This window comes from Leptonychotes weddellii, chromosome 7, assembly GCF_054177405.1.
Source record: "Leptonychotes weddellii isolate Sample4059 chromosome 7, ASM5417740v2, whole genome shotgun sequence".
Classification (NCBI taxonomy): domain Eukaryota; kingdom Metazoa; phylum Chordata; class Mammalia; order Carnivora; family Phocidae; genus Leptonychotes; species Leptonychotes weddellii.
Window position 1 is genome coordinate 70764702 of NC_138375.1, and position 6077 is coordinate 70770778.

Genomic DNA, 6077 nt, shown 5'->3' on the forward strand with positions numbered 1-6077 from the left:
AGCTTTTGTGAAGCTTGGGATCTACATAAAGATAAAGGAAAGTACATCTCAAAGAAATGAGAGCACATCATGTTTAAATCAACCAATAAAACAAACCAATCATAACTACACCAAAAGAGGAAAAGACAGAGAAGTCGACACATCTCTAAGGATGGAAAAAGAAATCCACAGCATGGATGATTGGCATTCTTACTAAAGAGACAATATGGTGAACAAAAATATTTTTGAATAATAGTACTCAGAAAGAAATAAAATATAATGCTGAGAAGCTTCCAAACATCCAAATCCCATAAAATGCACTTCAAATTTAAATTTAGTCAACAAAATAAATCAATAATGTAATCAACAAAGAATCCTACAAAAATAAGAGTAAACAGAAATTAAACAGAAAATAACTCAACCTGGTCTCCTACTTTGGCTCCACAAATTCAAATACATGAAGGTGGTGAACATGTACAATTTTTAACTTATAAATTCCATACTTACCAGTATTTAGTTTTTGTTTATCAGCTTTTTTTTAAAAGATTTTATTTATTTATTTGGGAGAGAGCACGAGACAGAGAGAGTAAGAGAGAGAAGGAGAGCATGAGCAGGGGGCAGGGCAGAGGGAGAGGGAGAAGCAGACTTCCCGCTGAGCCGGGAGCCTGACAAGGGCTCAGTCCCAGGACCCCGAGATCATGACCTGAGCTGAAGGCAGACACTTAACTGACTGAGCCACCCAGGCACCCATGTATGGAGCTTTCTAAATGAACATAAAACTTTATACATATGAATATTATATTTTTCCTGTAAAAAGTTGAACATATAAACTGGTAAGATAAGTTAAATGAAAAAAATGCATACTAACAAATATGGTTATAAAATAAGGTATTGTCGTTCTTTAAAAAAACACAGAAACATAATAGGAAAACTGTCTGTTCGAGCCAAGATATAGGTGTTGGCAATTTTAGTTAAGAAATTATGATAATTGGGGTGCCTGGGTGGCTCAGTCGGTTAAGCGTCTGGGTTTGGCTCAAGTCATGATCCCAGAGTCCTGGGGTTGAGCCCTGAGCTGGGCTCCCTGCTCAGCGGAGAATCTGCTTCTCCCTCTCCATCTGCCTGCCACTCTTCCTACTTGTGCTGTCAAATAAATAAATAAAATCTTTAAAAAAAAGAAATTAAGATAACTGAAAAGAAAAAACTTAGAGATAAAAACTCAGCAGAAGTGTTGAATAGCAAAATATTTTGCTGATACAATAAAATAATGAAATAGACTGATTTCAGGACTTCTTCCAGAAGCCAAAAACAAAACTATACTAGAAATATTTTACCTTAGTGGTTAAAAGTATAACCTCTACCATTTACTAACTGTAAAATCTTGGGGTAGTTACTTAACCTCTAGGTGCCCCTATTTTCTCATCTGTAAAACAGAGATAAGCATTCTACCTACTTCATAAGGATGCTTTTTTCTTTAAATGAGTTTCTTTGGTTTAAATTAGTTAATAAATAGAACACATCACTCAAGAATCAAAGAAGTGTGAGTGATAAATTGTAAAATAAAGTATAAAAGATACTGATTTCACAATAAAATATATCAAATTTAGAATCAGAAAACCTAACAGTCCAGCAATTAACATACCAAAGAGAGAAAATGGAAGAAATCACTTATGCCCCAAAACAAGAACAGTCCTCTGAATCAAGGAAAATCAATGGCAATAATAATAAACCTACAAAACATCAAATATTTAGACCTTTAGTTTAAAAGGATTTTTGTCAATAGACTGCCAGGCCATAATACTTTTTTAAAAGCCTGATCTAAATATTCCTTAGTAAAGTAAGTTATGACAAATACATGTAGTGGAGTAACACAGTGTGATACAGATCTAAGTGATTTAGGAGAGAGGCATCTACAATGTGCTTTTGAATGGGGAAATGTAAGTTAAAGAACAGTAACAACAGAATTTATATATTAATATAATTATATATAAATCAATATGTGTGGAATTTGAGACTACAAATGGGAAGAAAATAACTGAAAGCATTTCATTCAAAAGCAAGTTTCCCTTTGTATTATATTAGGTGCAAGAGAAAAAGAAGGAGGATATTGGTAAGGTGGGTACAGCAAGGAAAACATCTTTGGTTTAGAATATTATCTTTAATCAAGAGAATGACTTTCTCATTATGAACAAGTCCTTTTGAGGCTCCATTTAAAAACTTACCACTTTGATAGTTGCATTTATAATGAGCAGTTATATTTAAAGGAAGGTGTCTCACCTAAAGGATGGTCCTCTAAGAAACAATTTGCATTAGAGTATCAAAAGATAGCTTCCCTTGCCCTGTTCATGGCTTTCTAGATATGAGTCCTTGAAGCAAAAACAAAGGGAAAATGTTATAAGCACAAATACTGCTGGTGGGCAACGGAAAACGAAAGAAGCCAGAGATCTGACATCAAGATGATACATGGGAGATTTCGCAGACTGTGTAAGAAGATAGTCTTAGAAACCAGATGGACTATGCAGCCCAGGGCTACTTATCCTCGTGTGTGAATAAAAATGACTTAAGCCTGATGACATACCCAAACAGGGCAATAGTTGTGTTTCGGCGTGCAAAACCAGTACCATCAGAGCTGAAATGCAATGGGTCCAACAAAGGGCAAACATGCCCAGTAGCTCTGCATTGCCAGCTCGGAGTTGCCAGAGGCAGCTCCATGAACAGAGATTCTAGCTTCAAAATGGAGGGTCCAGTAAAGACCTTTATCTTACTACCATGACAGAATATCAGGATATAAATGCAGAGGCTCTGGTAACAGAAAAATCATGTTTCTCGTTTAAGTCTAAAATGTGAATTGCTTTAATGCAAACATTTTTTTAAATTAATAAGAATTCATTACCTATATTATTCTTAAATAGTAAAATTTCATTAAGGTGAGCATCGTTGTAGAATACATACCCTTTTTTCTCTAATTTTAGCTTTTCTATTGTCCCTGTTTCAACATACCTTAGCCCTCATTATGGCCAATTCCTACATTACAGATACAGGAACATAGATACATTGTTGGGCTCTTTTTTTTAACTTTTAAATTTAAATTCCAGTTAACATACAGTGTAATATTAGTTTCAGGTGTACAATATAGTGATTCAAGACTTGCATACATCACCCAGCGCTCATCACGGACAAGTGCGCTCCTCAATCCCCATCACCTGTTTAAACCCCCACCCCCCCACTCCTCTCCCTTCTGGCAACCATCAGTTTGTTTTCTATAGTTAAGAGTCTGTTTATTGGTTTGCCTCTCTTTTTCCCCTTTTGCTCATTTGTTTAGTAAATTCCATGTATGAGTGAAATCATGTGGTATTTGTCTTTCTCTGACTGACTTATTTCTCTTAGCGTAATATTTTCTAGCTCCGCCCATGTCACTGCAAATGACAAGATTTCATTCATTTTTATAGCTGAATAATATTCCATTGTATGTATGTACATTCATATATATATCGATCACTCTTCTGTATCCATTCATTAGTCCATGGACATTTGGGATGGCTCCATAATTTGGCTATTATACACAATGCTGCTATGAACATTGGAGGTGCATGTATCACTTTGAATTAGTATTTTTGTATTATTTGGGTAAATACCTAGTGGCACAGTACTGGATCATAAGGTAGTTCTATTTTTAACTTTTTGAGGAACCGCCATACTTTCAGAGTGCCTGCACCAGTTTTCATTCCCACTAACAGTGCAAGAGGGCTCCCCTCTCTGCACATCATTATCAACACCTGTTGTTTCTTATGTTGTTGAGTTTAGTCATTCTGACAGGTGTAATGTGATATCTCATTGTGGTTTTGATTTGCATTTCCCTGATGGTGATACTGAGCATCTTTTCATTTGCCTGTTGGCCATCTGGATGTTTTCTTTGGAAAAATACCTATTCATGTCTTCTGTCCATTTTTTGATTATTTCATTTTTGGTTTTTGAGTTTTATAAATTCTTTTTATATTTTAGATACCAACCCTTTATTGGTATGTCATTTGTTAGTATCTCCTCCCATTCTGCAGGTTGCCTTTTAATTTTGTTGATTGGTTCCTTCACTGTGCAAAAGGTTTTTTGTTTTGAGTAGTCCCAGTAGTTTATTTTTGCTTTTGTTTCCTTTGCCTCAGGAGAAATATCTAGAAAGAAATTGCTATGGCAGATGTCAAAGAGGTTACTGCCTGTGTTCTCCTCCAAGATTTTTATGGTTTCATATATCACATTTAGGTATTTCATCATTATGAATTTATTTTAGTGTATGGTGTAAGAAAGTGGTCCACTTTCATTCTTTTGTATGATGCCGTCCAACACCATTTGTTAAAGAGACATTCTTTTTCCCATTGGATATTCTTTCCTGCTTGATCAAAGGTTAATTGACCATATGGCTATAATATTGTTGGGCTCTTAACTATGCTCCCTAAAATCTTCTGAGCCATGGACTTCTTCAAAATCAGAAGAAAATGATAAATCTGGCCCTCCATATATAATGCACATTCATACATAAAATATACAAACAGTATCAGGGCATTGACAGGCCCCTTCAGTCAGTTTAAAATCTGTTCTAGAGAAGATATATTTAAACAGGTCCTTGTTATTTCTGGAATCACATTCACATACCCTACAGCAGACTAGACTAGCTTAATGAATAAATGGCCAGTGAATAGTGCATGTGCAGCTTCTTGACTGGAAGGAGAACATCGTACAGGAGTGGCTTAGCATGAGTAATGGAGGGATATTTTTTTCTCTTTGGTTTCTTTTAGGTCTCAGAGGAAAAAAAAAAACAACAAAACACATCAAGCAGATTGTAGGATGTTATACCCTAAGACTAGAACACTGTAGATAAAATAGAAAAGGGTCAAAAATAGCTAAGTTTTTGGTAAGCAAACTAAAGCCCATGGACCAAATACAGCCTACTACTTACTTCTGTATGTTCTACAAGCTAAGAATGTTTTTTTACATATTTAAATATTTAAAAGATTTTTTTAATTTCACTATATGTGAAATTATATGAAATTCAAATTTTATTGTCAAAAATTTTATTAAAACACAGCCAAGCTCATCTGTTTACATGTTATTTCTAGTATGTTGTTGCTCTGCAACAACAGGGTTAAATAGCTGTGACAAAGACTAGATGGACTGGAAAGCCTGAAATATTTACTCTCAAGCCCTTTACAGAAGAAGTTTGCCGGACTCTGATTTAAAGTATGTGGACAATTATATAATAGCAGTATCCAAATGAGGACAGTAGGTTTTCACAAAAAGCTTAACACAGAGGTACCCTTATTTTTAATCCTACACTCCCTTTGAGACATGTGGAATGATAGCTTTGCTTCTATCCACACTTTATGAATATTCTTTATATCATATGGAAAAATATGATTTCTGAATTTGTTAATTTTTTTGGAATGTAAAAGGCTAATCTTAGAAAGTTTCTCTGCTCCTTAGGTCCTTCACTGAATACATTATGAGGGTTCTATAGTGATGTCTTCTATTAAATGAAGTGTGAGACCTTTTTATAATAAACCTTATTAAAGTAATTAATATACATACAGGAAAGAGTACAATGTATAATTATAAAACTAAGTGAATTTTTACAAAGTGAATACATTCATGTAACTATTATCCAAACCTACAAATATAACACTCAGGAATCCCCTACTCTCTTTTCTAGTCACTGTTTCCTCTTCCTGTCCAAAGTAGGTTCTACCCTGACTTCTAAAACCATAGACAAGTTTTTGTACTTTATGGATTATCCCATGAATCTTGCTTTTTTCACTCAACATTATGTTTATGCAATTTCTTCAAGTATGAATTGGCTTACTTGCATTGATCTGTAACACCTACTGTAAGTATATTAGGAAGAACATTCATTGCCATTTATATTGCCATTTATGATCTACAGTTCTTGGAATTTTCTTTTATATCAAGTTGAAGGTTATTCCTATTACATAGGAGTAGAATTGCTAGGCCATAGAACATATGCATATTTATTCCTAGGAGTTTCTTTCCATAGAATTTTCCAAAATATTGGACCAATTTAAAATGCTACCAACAAATTATAAGAAGTCCATTTA